Source organism: Gastrolobium bilobum, unplaced genomic scaffold (genome assembly GCF_033153095.1).
Source record: "Gastrolobium bilobum isolate Gb01-03AN ecotype WA unplaced genomic scaffold, APGP_CSIRO_Gbil_v1 utg3436, whole genome shotgun sequence".
NCBI lineage: Eukaryota > Viridiplantae > Streptophyta > Magnoliopsida > Fabales > Fabaceae > Gastrolobium > Gastrolobium bilobum.
The window spans coordinates 27,623-49,534 of NW_026896885.1; the positions used below are offsets into that span (position 1 = coordinate 27,623).

The 21,912-nt window shown below is 33.6% G+C and overlaps 1 long non-coding RNA gene across 1 annotated transcript; it reads left to right on the forward strand.

Annotated features, from left to right (window-relative positions):
* The first annotated feature begins 19,200 nt into the window (after positions 1–19,200).
* Positions 19,201–20,323, forward strand: LOC133302646 (uncharacterized). Its single transcript, XR_009750369.1, has 3 exons — positions 19,201–19,352; positions 20,098–20,172; positions 20,257–20,323. It is a non-coding gene; the product is annotated as an uncharacterized LOC133302646 (long non-coding RNA).
* The last annotated feature ends 1,589 nt before the right edge of the window (positions 20,324–21,912 follow it).

Sequence of the window (21,912 nt, forward strand, 5' to 3'; positions counted from 1 at the left end):
CAGGGGAAATAGCTTTCCTAGGGAAGTTTTCTCAATTGGGATACCAAACATGAGATTCATACATGCCCACCTTCACTTCCCCAGTATTCTGAAAATATACCTCTTACCAAACACCACCTTAAGGGTTTAGCATATCTCCAGTCAATAGGGATAATTTATCTCCGGTAGAGGTGTTAACGGGCCGAGCCGAGTCGAGCGTTGGTCTGAAAAGGCACAACTTATGTTTAAATGTGTCAGCCTGACCAAGCCTGTTACCTGTTCTGAATATAATTATCGGTCTGTGGTCTAACTTATTTACAAAAAATAAAAGCCTGATTTAGCCTGTTTAAAAAAAATAAGACAACAACATTTTATCCAAACAAAATATAAAATCAACAAGACTAGTAATTCTATAAATATTCATAAATTCAATGTATCTCCAAACAACATAATATAGAACAAAATCATTCAAAAATTCTGTTTAACCAATAAAATGGGATGAAATGGATTGAGGAGAGAAAGAGGGCTATTACAAGTAGTATAAAAAGTTAAAATAAAAATAAAAATTAATATACTAGGCCAGCCTAAGAGGCTCTAAGGCCGAGCTTTTGAATTGGAGCCTCAGGCCTTTTTAAACGAGCTTTTATACAAGTTCAAGCTGGTTCTAACAACTAATTTTAGGCATGTAAGCTCAGACCTTCACGAGCCAAACCAAAGGCCCCTTGAAAGTCCCCTGGTTCATTTATCACCCTTAATCTCCGGTGAGCCCAAAACGACATCATTTTGGATTGAGAAAAAGATATTTTTGTAATTCTAATTTATTCCAGAGTTATATTAATCTTTATCATTTTAATTTTTCAACTCCAAATCAATATCGTTTCATTTTGGACTCACTAGAGATAACTTTATCTCCAATAACTGGAGAAACACTTTTTCCCTTTTTTTCAAATGACTTTTTTAAATACAAATGAAAATTAAATAGACAACTTAATACAACCTACATGAACTCCTCACCACTAGACCAATTCTAGTGGCTTTTTTAAATGACTTTTTTGTTTTGAAATTGTTCCAAGGGTATCCCCCAGCAGAAAGTCAAGGACTAATACCCTAGAGGCGGAGAGATCACATGATCATGGGTACAGGCTCTCCCAACAAAACTTTTTCTATACACATGGCCAGGGATCGAACCCCTATCAGTATGCTTAAAGGACCCATCTATCTACCAACTGTGCCGGACTTTGTTGGTTTAAATGACTGTTAACAACAGTAAATAGTGTATTCTGAAATTACAAAATTATAAAAAGTGTTTCTTTTTATTGAATGACTGGCTGTTCTAATTGAGCAGTTAGTTATTGTACGTAAAGTTTCACATTAAATATATGAAGTTAATTAAGAAGAATTTAACGAATAGTTGTACCTTGTTATTAAGTAGTCATTTATTCTCACTAAATTATTAATAATAAATAATAAAATTCATTATATATATATATGGAGAGAGAGGTAGATCCTTTGACACCAGTGTCAAATTTCAAGTTTTACACCTCATCTGAGAGCCGTTATATCAAAAAAGATCACCGATTTTTGTTTGTAAGTATGTGACACCATTGATCTTTTTTGATCTAACGACTCTCAAATGAGGTGTCAAACTTGAAATTTGACATCGGTGTCAAAGGATCCGACCCCATATATATATATATATATATATATATATATATATATATATATATATATATATATAAGTTAAATATTTATAAGCCACTTTAAATAAGGTTATCTACAACTACCCTTTTTAACTAAATTTGACCAAAAAGACATAAAAATTGCATTTTTTCTCTTCGTCACGTCAACCGATAATGTCTGAGGAGAGAGAAAAAAAGAACAGTTTTATTGTTATAATTATGTCTTACTGGTCAGACTTAGTTAAGACATAAAAAAAAGAACAGCTATAGATAATGTTATCTAAAGTGACTATATATATATATATATTATATATATAGGATCTTTTGACATTAAATCTCAACCATTGATTTTTATCAATCTAGCGGTTATTATTTATTGGGAAGTAATAATTAATTAATAAGTGTGGCCCAATAAATTATAATTGTTAGATTCACGAAATCAACGGTTGAGACTTGATGTCAAACTGACACTGGTTTCAAATGATCATACCATATATATATATATATATATATATATATATATATATATATATATATATATATATATGGGTTGAACATTTCTGCTTTTGCAGCAGAAAAAAATTCTTTGTCACACTCACATAAATGTGAGTGTGTCCAACTAGTTTTATCTCTCTTATTTTTAAAGTGGGACCCACTCACTTTTATGTAAGAGTGACATAAATTTTTTCTGTAGCAAAAGTAGAAATATTTTTTCACACACACACACAAACACACACATATATGGATATGATTTTTTGACACCAAATCCTAACTGTAAAGAACCAATTCAACTCAAAAAGTTAAGCTGTTGAGTGAGAGCCTTTTTAATGATTTATATTATTCTCTTTGATTTTCACTAATCTAACAATTTTTATTTATTAAGAATTAATAATTAATTAATAAGTGTGACACAATAAATTATTGTTGAGAAATCCAAGTGAGTGGGTGAAGTCCTACATTGGTTAAGAATGGACTAAGTGAGCATCATATAAGTGAAAGAACCTATGCACCTAATGCCTTAAGATTTTGGGTTTGATTGTGGAGTTCCGAGTCCACTTAATGTTGTTGCTCACTTGGCACATGATTGATGGTCTCTCCCAGCCATGAGCTCCCCGTGCACGGCCCAACAAGTGGTATCAGAGCCAACGGTGGATTGGTCTGTGGTGATATGAGTATTTGAAGTTATGGGAGACCAAGGTCTTGATGAGTGTAGCCAAGCCTTGATGATTGATGAACTCTATGAATACTCGAAGAAGAAGCTTCTGCTTGAGAGGGAATAAATATGGGTCTACGACTCACACTTGAGGTGGAGACATTGAGGAATCCAAATGTGAGTGAGTGAAGTCCCACATTAGTTAAGAATGGACTAAGTGAGCACCGTATAAGTGGAATGACCCATACACATAATGTCTTAAGATTTTGGGTTTGATTGTGGTGTTCCAAATCCACTTAAAGTTGCTACTCACTTGGCCCATGGTTGGTGGTCTTTCCCTACCATGAGCTCCCCGTGCATGGCTCAATAATTATAACCGTTAAATTCATAAAATCAACGGTTAAGATTTGATGTCAGTGTCAAAGGAAGGATCTTGTCCCATATATATTTATATATATAGGGGTTTGCATTCATCATGCAACAGGAAAAAAGAGAGAGTTTCCTACACATACAACATTTTGTGGGGCCTGCATTTTTTGAAGCAAAAAAAAAAAAAACTAAAGCACTGAAAATGAATTTCTATAACATGACAAATTCACTTTTCTTACAACATAATATATATTTATATATATATATATATGGTAAAATCATTTTCGCAGCCGCTTTATATACAGTAATGACAGGTGTATGATTATGATTCCCCACATTTAATGCTTTCATCCTTTGTATGGTTATGATTCCCCGCATGTAATGCTTTCAAATGTATATGGCAAGTATTTGATTTCTGCACGTACAACAGCTGCAGAAATGTAAATATATATATATATATATATATATATATATATATATATGGAGGCAGGATCCTTTGACACCAATGTCAAATTTGAAATTTGACACCTCATCTGAGAGCCCTTAGATAAAAAAAGATCAATGGTGTCACATGCTTACAAATCAGAGTTGATCTGATTTGTAAGCTTACAAATCAGAGTTGATCTGAATTGTAAGCATGTGACACCGTTGATCTTTTTTTATCTAACGGCTCTCAGATGAGGTATCAAATTTCAAATTTGACACTGGTGTCAAAGAATCCTGCCTATATATATATATATATATATATATATATATATATATATATATATATATAGATATATATATAGGGGTTTACATTTCTGCAGCTGCTGTACGTGCAGCAATCAAATACTTGCCATATATATACTTTAAAGCATTAAATGTGGGGAATCATAACCATACAAAGGATGAAAACATTAAATGTGGGAAATCATAACCATACACTTGTCGTTACTGCACATAAAGCGGCTGCAGAAATGATTTTACCATATATATATATATATATATATATATATATAGGGTAGGATATTCTTACACCGGTGTAAGAGTTAGAAGTCTTACACTCAATCTTAACCATTGATTTACTTGTATCCAATGACTCACATTACCAAAAAATCTGAGCCCTTAGATATAAATGGAATCAACAGACGAAATTGAGAGTGTAACTTACACTGGTGTAAAATGATCCTACCCTATATATATATATATATATATATATATATATATATATTGTTGCAGCTTGTGTTTACCGAACAAAAATCTTATTAGCAAGTTTGAAAGAAACTGAAGCATAAATAGATAAGTAATTGAACAATTTTTCTTTGCTTTCATGTACAAGAGATCTTGATTTGAAACCTAAAGGTTTTCATCACAAGTATGACCTTAAACAGAGAGATATATATGTCTACCACACACGGTGTCAGTGGAGAAGGCAATCTAGGATTCTATATGTATATTAAGCTTCTTCTGAAACTGTTTTGTCCCTTGCAAGGGCCTCATCAAAAGTATCTTACAATGAGGGAAAAATAAAACACAAAAAAGATAAAAGGAAAATTAAGACCCCATATAACCCTTACAATATTTTTCTATAACAGATCAATGAGAGAGAAAAAGAAACAAAGGAATGAGATACCCCTCTATGGTTTCCCCCATGAGCTTTGTAATTGAATTCCATTGTGCTTCCTAGAAGGACCTGAAGGTGGCAGTGGCATTGCTTTTGGCAAGAAACCAAAGAAATTATGAGGCAAATTTTGAGACTTGTGCTGCAAATTGAAAAGTTGAGTTTGTCTAGAGCCATTACTTGTGCCAACCAAATATATCAGCAGAAACAGTATCATTAGCAATACATGAAGATGTCTTCTACCCATTTTGCCAACCAAGGGAGTTTACCTTTACAGCTAGAGAATACCAGAAGAATATATATATATATATATATATATATATATATATATATATATAGAGAGAGAGAGAGAGAGAGAGAGAGAAGGTTTGTTAAAAGGGGAAAAACAGAAAAAGTGCAGAGGAAGTAGAGAATTATGAATGGTGAAAGATGATTGCTATATAATAAATGAACAAGGAATTTGGAGTGTTTGTAGTGCAAAGAGTGGCTTGCTTATGAAGGATAAATAAAAGAATGGAAAAGGGACCAGCAATGAAGGACGAATTGTGTGCGGATACATGGAGGAAGTAAAAACAAGATCATGTGCTTTAAGATTTGGATGTTAGGACTTAGGAATCATATTTGTGTTTAAGCATTTGGTGGCTTGTGGCATTAAATGAGACAACATGAAGCAGTAGTCCTTTTGTTGAGTTTTGTCTAATTAAATAGACTAAGAAAGCCTTTTAAGAGGCCTTGAACGGGTCATTAGGAAGTGTGTTTCAATCCATGAAAGTGGTGAAGACATAAAAAATTGAGAAAATTTAATATATATGATCTTACACAGTTGAAAAAATTTATATATATGATCACACACAGATGGAAAAATAATAAAATGTTACACACAATTTTAATCGTTAATCTATTTATGTTTAATTATTTTAATTTATTAATCATATGAGCTCTTAGATCCAAATAAAATTAACGATTAAAATTGAGAGCCTAATATAAAATATAAGGCACAATCAAACTACACCTATATAAGTGTTATATCAATCTTAATGGTTTGTCTCTCTTATATCTAACACCTCTAACTTATAATTTGAAGGAATAAATGTAAGTGAAATTAACCGTTAAAATTGAGTATAAGAATTTTGTTTTCTTACATTATATAAGTTAATTTACCTTTTATATATGAGAAAATATATTTTTATGTTGCAGGGAAATGTTTTTCTCTCTTGTATATACATCGATTACGTGTTATTTTTTTTTCTTTTTTTGTAAGTGGAGGGATTCCACACATGATGATTCTCTTTATAACATGAGAGAGCTTCTCTCCTATAACATGAGATTAATAAAATCTATATATATATATATATATATATATATATATATATATATATATTATTGTATTTGGAGAGCAAAAAGGGGAGAGTGTCGCTTGTTAGGTGAGATTGTGGGCCTGAATGGAAAATAATTGCTGAGAGTAAGGAAGTGAAAGTCTGAAACAGTTGTGCCAAGTCTTACAGCAACATGGAAATGTTAACCTTGTCACTAGCTTCTCTCTCTCTCTCTCTCTGTCTCTCACCTACCAATTTCATAATCATTTCATAAAACTTTTTTGTTGTTGTTGCTAAAACTCGATTAAACACTTTGCGAGAAAGGTTAACAAAAAGCTTTTTATGAAATAATTGGTATATAAGAGATAGAAATGCTATTGATGAGGGGAACATATATATGTCAATGTTGCTAAAAGGCTTGAGGTATATATAAAACTTATTTCAAATTGAAAGCTTCACAACGTGCTAGTCTACATACGTGAAGCAGTTGATGAATGAGGCGTGTAGTGCATGAGTGGATAGGCCAAAGAGTTGGTTTCCTTGACATAATTAAGAGTTGGACATTGATAGGGTCCCAAGAAAATGTAGTCAAACAAGAAGGGACAAATAAAGTTGGGACCCACGTGCTTTGTATAAACAGAGAAAGATATGATTGATGAGAAGAGAGGGTATTGTGTTGTAATCAGAGCTTGTAGGTTTTCAGTAGAGGGAAAGCTCTACGTTCATACATGGGAGAGTGAAAACAAAGTTGCATTATAAGGTGAAACATTGATGTAGTCTAACATGTGAAGTCTAACTGCAAGGAATATTGTATTATTGTTAGAATTATTATTCTTTTAGGAAAAAGTTTTTCATTTTAATTGAATGGACTAAGTATTTGGTAAGTACTGTGTGGCCTTTCTTGTATGGAAGTTCTAATTGAATAACATTAGAACCAAAGTTAAGAAAAACTTTTACATCTAACATGGATATATTTATGGGAAATAATTTTCTTATGTTGTAGGTAAATACTTATCTTATGTTGTAGAAACAAGATTGCTAGTGGGACCCATAGATAAGAGGAGAGAGAAAAAAAAAGAAATGGGACCCACCTAGCTTTTGTGTGTGTAGGAAATTTAATTATCTTATGTAAAAGTAGATAAATATAACCCTATATTATTTATACCCAAGAGTTCCTATGTAAGAGAACAGAATCACATTGCTAATGCTATTTGAAAAGATTAGTGCCTACTCACCTTCGTTTCCTGTGCAATAGTATTCCATTGAACGTGATTATAATTACTATTTTCACATTTTAGAGAGGGAGAAGCACATAAGAAAAAGTACAGAGACTCTCATTGATAAAGGTTTGCAACATAAAATTGAGTAATGCTACAAGGTATGCATTTAGTGTGGCTTAATGAATTTCTAAATAACTACATGCGAATCGCGGATTTGGTTTCCATTTTGTCCGGTGCGTTGCTTACATATATTAAAGAAAAGAGAAAAGTTCAAAAAACCCTTATGATTTTATTTTGAATTACTTATTTCTCTATTTTTTAATCACTTATTCTTTTATGGTTTTTTTTCCATCCAAACATATTCTTAATATCGTTAGAAACTTAACTAATTTGTTTATTTTACCATTCTCAGAAGAAGAAAATAAGCCGAGAACAAAAAAAATAAAAGAAAAAATAAGACCAAATGTATTGGAAACTTACATCAAAATAAAAAGTAAACAAAAGAAGAAAGCAAAAAAAAGGTAAATACTTACATAAAAGACTAAAACTAAAAAAATACTAAATATGTCTAAATCAAAAAGAAGAAAATAAACTAAGGATAAAAAAAATAGAAGAAAAAATAAGATAAAATATATTGAAAACTTACAAAAGCAACAAAAAAAACTAGAATTAAAAAAAGTAATGTAAATCAAAAGAAAGAAAATAGACTGAAGACAAAAAAAAAATAGAAGAAAAAATAAGATCAAATATTTCTATATTAAAAAAAGAAGAAAATAGACTGAGTACAAAAAAAATAAACTAAATATGTTGGAAACTTACAAAACTAAGGTCATTTTCTCCTATTTCTTCTTTGTCTTATTATTTGTCTCATTTTATTACTATTTGTTTTTACAGTCATAGAAAAAACTAAAACTAAAATAAAAAATAAAAAGGGAACAAATATACCTAAACCAAAAAGAAGAAAGTTAAAGAGAAAAAAGAAGAAGAAAAAATTAGACAAAATATGTTGTAAATTTACAAAACTAATTTTTTTTTTTTTTATTTCTTGTTTGTCTTATTTTTTGTCTTACTTATTTTTCATATTTCTTTTGACAGTGAAAGAATAGACCAAAAGTGAAAAAAATAAAAAATAGAAGAAAAAGAGAACAAATATATCTAAACCAAAAGGAAGAAAATAAAACCAGGACAAAAAAAATAGAAGGAAAAATAAAAATAAATATGTTGGAAACTTCCAAAACTAATTTCTTTTTCTTCTATTTCATGTTTGCCTTTTTTTTCATGTTTCTCTTGACAGTGATTGAATAAACTAAAAGTGAAAAAAATAAAAATAGAAGAAAAAAAAAGAATTAATGTTTCTAAATCAAAAAGAAGAAAATAAACTGTGGGAAAAATAAAAAAAATAGAAAACAAGACCAAATATCTTGAAAAATTACAGTATTGATTTATTTTTCTTTTATTTCTTTTTTGTCTTCGATCTCTGTTCTTCTTTTTGATTAAGAGTTTAATACTATTTTTATTTTTCTACTTTTAGTTTTTTCCGTTACTATTGTAAGTTTTTAACATATTTGAACTTTTTTTTTTCTTTTTTAATTCCCAGTCTATTTTCTTCTTCTTGATTTAGACATATTTAGTATTTTTTTCTTCTATTTTTTTTACTTTTAGTATTTTTCTATAAGTGTTGTAAATTTTCAACATATTTGATTTTTTTTTGTCATCAGTCTAATTTCTTTTTCTAATAAAGATAAAATAGGTCGATTAGTTAAGTTTAGAAAAAAGCATAAAGCATTTTGGGGTGGGGTTTTTTTGAACTTTTCCATTTAAGAAAAGATTAGAGTGCATTGCATGTTCAATATCAGGGTTGGCTCAAGTGGTAGTAGAAGTCCCCTGGTGGATAAAATGTCAAAAGACAAAAGTTTTGAATGTTGGAAAAAACATTTCGGGCTAGAGTTAGATATTTGCAAAATCACTCGACACAAGATTAGTTTCATGCTTGTGCGAGCCCCTTTTCCTGCTCGGATTACGGGAATAACTAGGGATTCGACTCGCCTCAAAAGAGTAATAGAGTCATGAAACTCAAAAAAAAAATTATATTAATAATTATAAAAATATCATATTACTTTTATTTATTTTGTATTTTAAAAAAGAGTTTAATATTTTTCCTACAAATTGAAGATAAATTTATCCTATACATGGAAGTGGATGGGGCTCATAAAAAGGAGCACCACTCACTCTTATATTTATGTTAGGATAACTCTCTCTCCCAGTTTGCACCAAAAATATTAAACTCTTTAAAAAGTTATATTGTTTTCACCGATTTTTTTATTTTTACAAATCTTTAAATATAAGAAACAAAGTAAAAATAAAATAGAATTTTTATAACTATTATAAAAGAGAAAGTGTTTGAGATCATTTGCAGCCTGACATTCCTTTCCCAATATTAATCTTAAATTCTACTAATCTTGAAGTTATATTTTTAGGAGTCAGTTGGTGGACAAGATAAGATAAGGGTAGGATATTGTTTTCACCAATTTTTTTATTCTTAGAAATCTTTAAAAATAAGAAACAAAGTAAAAATAAAATAGAATTTTTATAACTATTATAAAAGAGAAAGTGTTTGAGATCATTTGCAACCTGACATTCCTTTCCCAATATTAATCTTAAATTCTACTAATTTTGAAGTTATACTTTCAGGAGTCGTTTGGTGGACAAGATAAGATAAGGGTATGATATGATATGTGGTTGATAAGGGTAGGATATGATACGAGGCTGATAAACTTATATCATATCCTGTATTTGATAAGCACCTTATTAGCAATCTGATAAAATTATATAGAAGAAAGGAGAAAGAAAAAACAAAATATAATGCAATAAATACAAATATATTGAGTAGCATGAGGATATATTGGGTATCCAATATTGGTATCCTATCCTATTGAATCCTAACCCAGCTCCCCCCATAGGATAATAAATCATGTATTGGATAGGATAAAATGAGAGAATAAGATAAACTAATCATATCCTATTGACCCACCAAACAAAAAATAAAAATAGGATATGATAAGTTATCTTATCCTATCTTTTTTATCAAGTAATCCAAACATACGGTTAGTTCTTTCTGAATGCTTGATCATAAATATACTAGTACAAAAGTTTCACAAATAAGGCCATAAAGAAATCTATCTTTTGAATGTCCAATAATTCAACTAGGGAATCCTATAACTTGCAGTATAAGCCCAAAGAACACGTTTAGCTCGTTTTTTTAATTCATGGTCCAACAAGCACCCATCATTTTGACCGAACACTGCCACTATAGCATTTTTATTTCACCAGAAAACTACAAATCATAAAGTCTAAGCTTATAAGTTATAACACAAATTTACAAAAAGAAAAAGAAAAAAAACTTATAACACAAGGCTATTCATTAAAGATAGGCTGGAGATCGTAAGTAGACTAGCGCATTACACAGAGTTTATGTTACACATGGTGATGGTGTGCAACATCAAAATATATAATGTACAACCAGATACCGATTGTGCATTCTACTTGGGAATCGTGTTCGAAAGAAAATATAAAAAACCATCAAATATATGAATTAACTGCTAAGAGGCTGTTCTAACTTAATCAGTGATCTCGAGGTTATGTTAAAACTTTATAAGGAGAGTTTTGCCGTCTATATAATTTTATCCGGTTCGAATTGAACTAGTCAAATAATCTATAAATCGATGGTTAATATAAAAATGAAAATATCAAAAGAGCAAGTTGGTGCTCATTTCCCAAATCATCACAAACACATTAAAATCAGTAGAAGTACAGTACTCCAATGTTATTAAAACCGGTCAAGGTACCAGGTCACTGGGTCATTGGTTCAACCAGTGGGTCACTGGTTCAATTGCATGATCCAGTAAATATATACAAATTTATAATTTATATTAAAAAAATTATAAATATATTTAAATATATGTAAAAGTTAATATTAATTTTAAATATTTAAACTTTATTAATAATACATATCACGCTTCGTGTTGCAAGAAAAAAAACTATCATGTTTGAAATGCAATGGCTTAGCAAATTATCCATTGAAGACAATAATAAATGCAATCTGCACATAGCATACCACTTCCCAAGAAACCCATTATATTCCTGTAAGAACCCGTACCGTTAATTAAGGTATTTAATTAATTAATTATGCAAAATTAGGAAATGATTCCATAATTGACCCTAATAATTATTAAGAAGCTTTTTTAATAATTATAGTAAGTGATTAAGAATGCTGAAAGTCGCTTTTCGGAAGAAAAGTGCAGATACCGGTTCTGCTAGTCGGTATAAATGCGTATCGAAAAAGTATCCCAGAAAATTAAGGTAAGTGCATGATAATTACTAGAATAATATGTAGGACTTATAAAACGAGTTTCAAGTCCAAATAATAAGAACTGGTGCTAGAAATCGGTACTGGCTTTGAAAAGCGCGTACCGGAAAGGTGCTCAGAAAAATATAATAAAAATATGTTAATTCTTAGAAAATTATGTAGTTTCATAATCGAAAGTTTGGGATTAAAATGCTAAGCGTAGAAATTAAAGTTAATACTGTGTGTTAATGCTTGTGTGGCCTATATATACTCTTATTATGGGCACAAAACCCTAGACTCCTTTCTTTCCTACGTGAGTGGGCTGATCAGTTTGTGAGTGAGCACTGTTCCATTGCTTTCTTCTCTAGTTATTGACCAAAACTCAACCTTGAACCCATTTTCTTGGTTGTTTCATCATCCTAAACACTTGGTGTGAGTGAGAGGCATCATTATGGGTGAGTGAGGGTGTTCTTCAGTGGTATTCCAGCTGCTGTGTGTGAGGTTTTGAGGCTGACTTTGGTTAGTTTGTTTGTGAGAGCTTGGAGTTGGTACTTTGAGCTTCAAGGTGTCATCTTTGGGAAGAAAGAACCAACCTTTGTGAAGCCATTTTCGTGCATCTACCTTGAGTCAGACTTGAGGGGCTGTGTTGAGCTCCAAGAGCATCTCCATTCTGAGTTTTGAGCCTTGGTATGTTGTACCAACCTTTAACTTGAGTTTTAAGGCTTAAAAATGATACCTTGATGCATCTAATGACTAAAAGATGATAACTTGTTGTTGGGTAATGTTGAACACGCCTAGAAATGCATGATTAGGTGTTTAAAATCGGTAAAAAGGGAACCTTTAAGGGATATCTTCACGAAAATGCAGAAACTGCATTCTGTCGTGAAATATCCGGATATCTGCCCGTGGAATATCCGGATATTCGATATCCGGATATGGGGTTTGGGATATCTGGATATTGGATATCCGGATATGTGAATCTGTATATCCGACAGTGAGATATCCAGATATTGCATATCCGGATATGGTCCCGAGGAATATCCGGATATTCTGGGATTTCGCAGAACAGTAGCTGTGATGTGTATACAGTAGGCTTTTGGGGGTTTGTAGACCCTAGATTGATGAAGTTGAACTTCTGTATTTAATTGACTAAGCCAGAATCATGTGATTAAGGGCTTGTGGCTTTGTTAGAAGCTTTAAGATATAAAACGTAATGAGAAGGCGTTGTCTTTAATTTGTATGCATGTGGTACATGTTTATTGATTTATATTTGGTCCATATCAGATTGTGATCTGCTGTGATTGGACTTTGAGCTTGTGGCATTGGATAGCTAGCTTAGAGGTAAGCTTTCGTGTCCTCGGTTTAGCCATTTTGTGGTTCCCCCATGTCCCATGGGGATATGGTATATGCATGCTGTGTTACATGCTTTTGATGTTTTGGAAATGTTGTTGAGCTATTGTATGTTAGTGCCTTGTTGATATGTGTAACACCCCGTGTATACCAGGAATATTAACATTACATCGTATTAAGCGGTGCTTAATTAAAAATGCGGAATATTCTTTTTCTTTTCAATTATGACGTCATTATCGATTACCAACTTGATTACTTAATCAATTTCATAAAATATCTCCTGTATGTAAATTGCAATAAGACATCTACTGAAATACCTCAATATATAAATAAAGTGAGTATCTAAATCACGGCATTACATCACGTAATCCGGACAATATCCTGATACATTAATACAACTCCAAAGACTCAAGACATAAACGAGACATAACAACGCTATGTGTCATGGACAATCCCCATGCTCACCAAATAAACAGCGTAAACAACAAGTCTCAACATAAAACTCCATAAACATAAACTGAAGCTATAAGCATATAAGCAGCATGCAAATCCAGCATCCAACATGTCAGCATAAATAACAGCAAATCTAACTCAGCTCCGGCCTCCTGTCGCCTGAGGTCTCAACATTACCTGACCCTGAAATAAGCATTCCCCAAACGTGGGGTGAGATCTCTAAATTAGAAGTCTCAGTAAGACAAGGGGTCCTCAAGGATCTTCCACCCCAAGCTCACTTACATGTGCAATATAAGTTCAAAAAGCATTTATATCATTATCAGTTCCAAAACTATGTAGTGCAACAGATATCTATGACATGTGTGTAATCACTATCTACTGGCCAGAGAAATGTAGGAATACGTCTATTCCCTACATGTAGTACAAGGAACACCGCTTGCACCTCACCCACAGCCTCACCTATTGTATGTTCTACATACTCAGGCTTACCGTATAGGTGGAACACCTCCATGCATATCAACAAGGCACTGACATATAACAGCTCAACAGCATTTCCAAAACATTAAAAGCATGTAACACAGCATGCATATAACCATATCCCATGGGACATGTGGAACCACAACATGGCTAAATCGAGGACACGAAAGCTTACCTCTAAGCTAGCTATCCAATGCCACAAGCTCAAAGTCCAATCACAGCAGATCACAATCTGATATAGACCAAATATAAATCAATAAACATGTACCACATGCATACAAATTAAAGACAACACCTTTTCATTACGTTTTCAAGTCTTAAAGCTTCTAACAAAGCCACAAGCCCTTAATCCCGTGATTCTGGCTTAGTCCATTAAATACAGAAGTTTAACTTCATCAATCTAGGGTACACAAACCCCCAATAGCCTACTGTATACACAGCACAACTACTATTCTGCGAAATCCCAGAATATCCGGATATTCCTCAGGACCATATCCGGATATGCAATATCCGGATATCTCACTGTCCATATCCGAATATGCAATATCCGGATATACAGATTCACATATCCGGATATCCAATATCCGGATATCCCCAAACCACATATCCGGATATCCAATATCCGGATATCTGTTCGACAAATATCTGGATATTTCACGTCAGAATGCAGTTTCTGCATTTTCGTGAAGATATCCCTTAAAGGTTCCCTTTTTACCGATTTTAAACACCTAATCATGCATTTCTAGGCGTGTTCAACATTACCCAACAACAAGTTATCATCTTTTAGTCATTAGATGCATTAAGGTACCATTTTCAAGCCTTAAAATTCAAGTTAAAGGTTGGTGATCATACCACAGTTCAAAAACAGCAAAGGGAGATGCTCTTGGAGCTCAACACAGCCCCTCAAGTCTGACTCAAGGAAGATGCACGAAAATGGCTTCACAAAGGTTGGTTCTTTAACACAAAGGTCACCACTTAGACCTCCAAAAACCAAAACCAAGCTTCTCTCAACTCAAAACCAACAAGTCAGCAACCAATCCTCCCTCACACAGACTTCACAACTCAGAAACAACACCACAATGTAGTCCCAAGGCCAACCCTCACCTTTACCAAGTGTTTAAAGGAAAGAACAAGCATCAAAGGTGAATGCTTGCTCAAGAAATGGAGAAAAAAGCTTAAGAACACTCTTTCTGGTCAGCCTCCAAGAGAAGCCACGCAACCAAGTAGTTATCTAGGGTTGTGTGCTCCTTAAAAGCCATATATATAAACACTTACTCATTAAACACACATTATTAACTTTAATTGCTACGCTTAGCATTTTAATCCCAAACTTTGGATTATGAAACTACATAATTTTCTAAGATTTATCATATTTTTCTTATATTTTTCTGAGCACCTTTCTGGTACGCGTTTTTCAAAGCCAGTACCGGTTTCTAGCACCAGTTCTCATTATTTGGACTTGAAACTCGTTTTACAAGTCCTACATTTTATTCTAGTAATTATCATGCACTTACATTAATTTTCCGGGATACTTTTTCGGTACGCGTTTATACCGACTAGCAGAACCGGTATCTGCACTTTTCTTCCGAAAAGCGACTTTCAGCATTCTAACCCACTTATTATGATTATTAAGCCTCATAAATAATTATTAGGGTCAATTATGGAATTATTTCCTAATTTTTGCATAATTAATTAATTAAATACCGTAATTAACGGTGCAGGTTCTTACAATATGCATGGAGGTGTTCCACCTATACGGTAAGCCTGAGTATGTAGAACATACAAGAGGGTGAGACTGTGGGTGAGGTGCAAGCGGTGTTCCATGTACTACATGTAGGGAATATACGTATTCCTACATTTCTCTGGCCAGTAGAATAGTGATTACACACATGCCATAGATATCTGTTGCACTACAGAGTTTTGTAACTGATAATGATATAAATGCTTTTTGAACTTATATTGCACATGTAAGTGAGCTTGGGGTGGAAGATCCTTGAGGACTCATTGTCTTACTGAGATTTCTAGTTTAGAGATCTCACCCCACGTTTGGGGAATGCTTATTTCAGGGTCAGGTAATGTTGAGACCTCAGGCGGCAGGAGGCCGGAGCTGAGTTAGATTGCTGTTATATTATGCTGCCATGATTGGATGCTGGATTTTTATGTTGTTTATATGCTTATAGCTTCAGTTATGTTCATGGAGTTTTATGTTGAGACTGGTTGTTTACTATGTTTATTTGGTGAGCATGGAGATTGTCCATGACACATAGTATTGTTATGTCTTGATTATGTCTTGAGTCTTTTGGAGTTGTAATAATGTATCAGGATATTGTCCGGATTACGAGATGTAATACCGTGATTTAGATACACACTTTATTTATATATTGAGGTATTTCAGTAGATGTCTTGTTGCAATTTACATACAGGCGATATTTTGTGAAATTGATTAAGTAATCAAGTTGGTAATTGATAATGACGTCATAATTGAAAAGAAAAAGAACATTCCGCATTTTTAATTAAGCACCGCTTAATACGATGTAATGTTAATATTCCGGGTATACACGGGGTGTTACAATTCCCATTTCACACACTTTGTATTTCAAAAAACAAAAACAACAACCATGTTTCAAATGCAATGGCTTAGCAAATTACCCATTCAAGACAATAATAAATGCAATCTGTACATATCACTCTCCAAGAAACCCATTATGTTCTTGGTTCACACGCTTCCTTCTTTTCAAGCCACTCTTTATCTTCTTCTTTTTTTTGTTGGGTAAGCACTCTTCTTCTTCTTTACCATTGTTTGCCATGGCCTCAAGTATCACCATCGTCCGCTTCGTTATGCAACGCTTGCCTCCGCCATCTCTACACCGACCAGGATCTTTGGCAAGACATCTATACGCCATGTGGTCTTTTCCTGGTGGATCCCATTGCCGACCAAGTCATCTCCACCATCTCCGGCGACGCTTTCCCTCCTTTTCTTTTTCTGTTGTCTATTTTTGACCCGGCGAGTCACCAGTTTGTTTGCATGTCCGATCCATCACGCTACCCGGACCAGTCACATGACCAGTTTACCGGTTTCCGGTTCAAACCGGCCGGTCCGGCGTGGTTCTTATAACACTGGTGTACTCCTTCTAGTTGTCAGTTTTGGGTTTCTTCGACAAATAGCCACTTCGATATTCAACCAAGGCTTTAAACTTCTTTGAAATAGGAAAAGCTTCATATTTCTGTTTAAGGAATTAAACCAAGCTATCCTTGTAAAATCATTTATAAAAAGAATGATATATTTGATGCTATTAAGTGAGGTAGTTTTCATAAGTTCACAAATATCTGAGTTAATTAAATGAAGCTATTCACTAGCTGTCCATGTAGCAGAACTAGGTAAAAGCAATTTATGTTACTTACCAAGTTGACAGCCTTCACACACTTCGGAAATACTTGAATATTGGGTAAATCTTTAACTATCTCTTGCTTTTGAGCAAACTGATTCAATGTGAGATTATATATAGAGACCAAATTTCTTATGCCAAAGCTTAGAAACAAGCTCAATCTTGTTTATTTTGCACTCATGTTCAATAATTAAATTCCAATTTACAGGAAAACATATATTTTTCAGAGTAAACACCCTTTTTTGTCCCTGTCAATATCTACGAAGTCCTTTTTAGTCCCTGGCAATAAAAAAGGACCAAATTGGTCCCTGAAATTACAAAAAAGGGCCATGTTAGTCCTTATGTCAACTCCCAAATATGTAGAGTGGCCCTTTTCTTGTATTTTCAGGGACCAATTTGGTCCTTTTTTATTGCCAGAGACTGAAAAGGACTTCATAGATATTGCCAGGGACTAAAAAGGGTGTTTACTCTATTTTTCATCTCTAATTCAAATAACTCATGACCATCATCGTGTTTCCAATGATAGCAACATTGTCTCCATTTCTAATCATTCCTGGTGTAGCAGATTCTAGCTTTCAGAAAAACTCTGGTTTGCTTGCTATGTATTGAGAGTGTAGCCACTATCAATGAATCAAGTGTTACTGTAATAACCCACGTCAATAAAATTAGTAATATGGAATTTTTCACATTTATCAGATAAATAATTAGATTTGAAATCTAATTATCAAATATAAATTAGATATGGAAATTAGATTATTTTTACCTAATTTTAATTTTTACAACAAAACTAACTGAAATTGCATTTTTATCTGAAAAATAACTTAACACTCGTTAATCGGGTTTAATCGGGGAGCAAATTTTTTTTTTTAAATTAGATATGGAAATCTAATTTGTACAGAGTAAGTCATTTTTCAGATAAAAATGCAATTTCAATGAGTTTTATGATAAAAATGCAAATTAGGCAAAAATACTCGAAACTTGTAAATAAATTATAAGAGACTAATTTATGAGATATATGAGATAAAATCACATTTTTAGAAATACTAAGTTATTTGGCTAGAATAAGCAAGAAAGTGAAGTGAAAATAGTAAGTGACCAAGTGGGTCCCTTTGACCAAAGTTTGTACAACTTAAGTGACAAAACAAATAGCATTTCTCTCCAAAAAACAACATCCTCGGCCTCTTCTTGGCATACTCGAAGAAGCCATTTTTGTAAGGAAGAAAGCTTGTGAAATTGATAGATGGAGCGAGGGTTCACTTATAACACCTCGCATTTCTAAGTTTAAATATTAAAATATTAAATGAGAATTAAAGAGAAGGATTAGTGAAAATCCTGAGTATAAGGCCAAAATACAAAGAAAGAGCAAAACAGTAATTAGCCATGCACACAACCCTAGGAAGATAAAATTGAGTAGAAGGTCTCAGATGATAAAAAGAACCCTAGAAATGGATTCAGAACGAAAAATTGAGTTAATAGGCAAATTTGGGAAAAATTGATGAATAGTGATTTTTCCAGTGTAAAAATGCTGCGGTATAATTGTACTGATAAGCGTGAAATTTTTATCAGTATTTTTAGGAAACAAAAATATGACATGAACGAGAAAAATACATAGATACGGAATTTGTGGTTGAAATTAGTGATTGATTAAAGTTAAATCGCGTGTAAGACCCACCTATAGCTTAAGTGACTTAAAAGTCACATTTACATGACACATTCTCTCTCCTCTTCTCCCTTCTTCCCCGTGGATCAGCCCTCCCCCTTCCATTTTCGTTTTTTTTATTTGTTTTGTTTGATTTCTTCATAACTTCATCAATTCTTAACCGAATCGGACGATTCTTGTCTTGAAATTCGATGGAAATCACCATCCGAACCCGTTCCACCGATTAGTTTCCCTTGAAACCCTCTCCATGGTGAGAAAAGAGCCATATACAGCCACGAAATTCTTAGGATTTTTGTGATTTTGGGGTTAATTTCTTGAGCCATTGCTTGTGGAGTTCTAGGAGGAGTCTTGTGACGTAATTGTGGGTAAGTTTCAACACCCCTCATGGATTGATTTGAAGATTTATTTTCGAATTTGTTTATGAACCCTAAAGAGGGCTTGTTTGATTTGTGATGTTAGAGAGCTCAAATAGAAAATGTGTATTAGATGATAATGTCTTAGAATGATGTGTTAGAGCTAGAAATGCCATGAAAATTATTGGTGAAAAATATGGTTTTGTAACTTAGAAAATTTTGAGGTTGTCATGACTTTGAATTTTGAAAATGTGTTAGGATTGTATTGGTGAGTTGTTGTATGATTATGTGTTGATATAATGAGATTGTATGAGGTGTAGAATGGTTAAAATTGGGTGAAAATTCCTTGGAATGGATTATGTGCAATTCGGCCTTTAAGGGGAAATTAAGGAATGGATGTTGTTGGAAATTATTTGAGTGATGTATGATGTGCTAAATGGTACTTAGATGGGTTGTGTGGTGGTTTAAAGGTTGTAGAATCAATGAAAAATGATTGAAGGTGTTAATTGCCATAAAGGATCCTAGAGTAAAATATTAGACAAAACATTATTTAAAAGACGTAAAGTGAAAAATGGCACTTGGTATGGCCTTTTGGCAACCTGTGGAAGTATAATAAAATGAGAAAGAAAATTTAGAAAAATAATTTGTGAAATAAGCCTTAAGAGGCCGAACCTACAAGGTGTAGGAGTGAAATTTGACGTTTTTCGTATTTTGGTGGAATTGTCGTGTACTGACGATTCGTACATGGTTACTGTAGGTTGCCGTACGTCGATTTGAACACCGAACCGTGAGTCGGTGGATTGCCCTTGGTCCTGGACCAAGTGGGATTGAGGTAAGTGGTTGAATCATGCTTGTATTGTTGTAAATTGCATGCATTCGTATGAGTTTTGAGTAATTGGGAACGTCCTATGTGTAGGCGTTCTGTTGAGTAACAAACTTGGAACCTAAGCTGCTGTGGAGCTAAGTGGAGTAACATATTGAGGTAACCTCTTGGTACTGGGGCTTGTTCCCCTTTTCTGTTCCACCTTGCCAGTTGATGGCAACGGTAGGAAGTGTGTATGAATAGTATAGAACACATAAGCATGCATGCATTATTGCTATGGGTACTTATGTACCGAGTCTCTGGCCAGTAGACAGTTTTATTAGCTTTCGGGCAGTTTCGGACTTCCGCTGGATAGGTCTCTAGGAGGGAGTTCCAGTTGACTGCGTGTCATGGTGTGTGATCCGGGTATGAGCACACTAGGAATGTCTTTGGCGTTTTGGATGGTTTGGGCATCATGGTTGTGGTTTCTGTGAACACACCTTGGACGATACCCATAGGCTTATATATACCCAGGGCGTACGTGGAATTGGGGTTACCATCCCGTATCGTCGTAGTTTGTATCTTTATATTCCCCATTTCTCTAAATCCCTTGCTGTATCCCGTTTTCAAAGTGGTTGTTTTATTCTATTGATATGCATCGAAGTGAACCATTGGGTGGAGTTTTCTCCAGAACCTCTTGGTTACTGAGATATATTCGTATATCTCACCCCGTCTCGGGGCATTTATTTCAGGAGGTAGCAGTGGAGCCGGAGCAGCGGGCAAGAGGCCCGCAGAGTGAGCCGTGGAGTGCTTCATATTTTGCATTTTGTTGGCCGTGTGGCTTAGGCTAGACTTAGGGCATGAACATCTCATATGTATGTGGGATGAGCTTCATTAGCATATTTGTTCATGCCATTTTGCCTAAGTCTAGTAGTTATGTATTTGGTTATGTTGTCATTTGAATTTAAGTTGTAATATTGGAAGAATGTAAGTTGAAGTTTAAGTTTCAAGTTGTAAGATGTAAAGCAATATTGTAATCGTATTGATGCATGACTATTTATGATGGAAGGGCCTTAGGCCTATTTTAGGGTATGATTACATGTATGATGAAAATATGCATGAAAAAAGTATTAGTGATTGCAACTACTTAAGGATGATTAATATGAACTATATGCCTAATAACTATAAACTGGATTGGGTTGTCAGTGCCCCAAGGCGTTGTTGGTCCTTGTGTGTGCCACCCATTGGATTATTACTGTATTATCATGTGATTATTAGGTACATTTGAGGTTTAAATGATTTTTACAAATTTGGGATTATTGGAAAAACAAAGGAAACTCTGGCAAAATTTCTGTAGAATTGGCAGATTTTAGGCGAACTTCGGGAGAGCATATCTCCCTCCATAGAGGTCCAATAGGGACGTTACATACGCCATTTTGAAGGTTGAGATGTCCTCTACCTTTTGTAAAAATTTGAGGAAAATCTGGGTTGATCTTCGGCCTGAAAAAAATGGAGAAACACGGACTTCTCATGTGCCACTGCACCTGAGGCAGATTCTGGACCGGATTTGGGAAATTAATTCCCGCTTCGTTTCTCAGTCAAATTAAGTGTGTCATATATCAAAATGAATTTTGAGATTTCTAGTTTGTAGGATAAAAATTTGAGAGCAAATGGATGAGTGGATTGAGTGCAGTAATTCGAGTAATGTGTGTGGTTTGGGGCTGTTTTTGGGGTTGTTTGGCTATTTGCTTATCCAACTTCTAACGGCGA